This window comes from Trichinella spiralis (genome assembly GCF_000181795.1).
Source record: "Trichinella spiralis strain ISS 195 chromosome Unknown Scfld1557, whole genome shotgun sequence".
NCBI lineage: Eukaryota > Metazoa > Nematoda > Enoplea > Trichinellida > Trichinellidae > Trichinella > Trichinella spiralis.
The window spans coordinates 1,845,669-1,846,438 of record NW_003528496.1 but is presented as its reverse complement, the minus strand read 5'-3'; positions in this window follow the sequence as shown (position 1 = coordinate 1,846,438).

Here is a 770-nt window from a genome sequence, read left to right as displayed (position 1 = left end):
TCTTCGAATGTAGATAAATATAAAATGAAAACTAAATATTGTTGCAAAATGGTTATTTAAAATGAAATTCAAAACTGCACAATTTATTTTCACTTTTAGTGTTGCGTTTGCGTTCAGTGCTTTCCGTTCCAGAGTTATTCGAATCATTTTCTATTCTGTTCCTTGTTATGGCTCAGTACCCTGAGTTACATCTTGTACCAAATCATTGCGGGATTTGGTCCAATTCAGTGGTATGGTAGGCAGGATATATAAATTAAAACGTGCCCGCAAACAGAAATATTGGAGATGTTCAAAAGTATGCGCTGAATGTACAGCATGTGTTCGTAGTTATTAACAATTACTTAATTTTGGTATAGGATAAAGAAGGCTGCGGGGGTGCAGTGTGGACAGATTTAGAAGTTCCGGCTGGGATGGATAGAAAAGATCACGTTCAAAATTGCCGAGTACATGAGCACATGGCCTATATAGACTGATGGCAACCGTAAAAACTTGAGGTACAGATGGTACATTCAAGGTTGTACCTCAATGATATGAATAGCATTTTACCATCCATGCCATTGTGGCGAGTAAGCTGGTGCCAGTAGTCTGTTGCTATGTACGGTTAAAGATATTGGCAAATAAGAGTTTATTTTTCAAGCTTCAATAAACAAAGCGGCTGTCCTTAGCGTCAATCTTTATCCACAAACAATAATTTCTAATTTTGAAATCACCCCTGATACCACTTTGTTAATGTCGTTCACTGATATGTTGTTTATTATTGTTGTTGATGC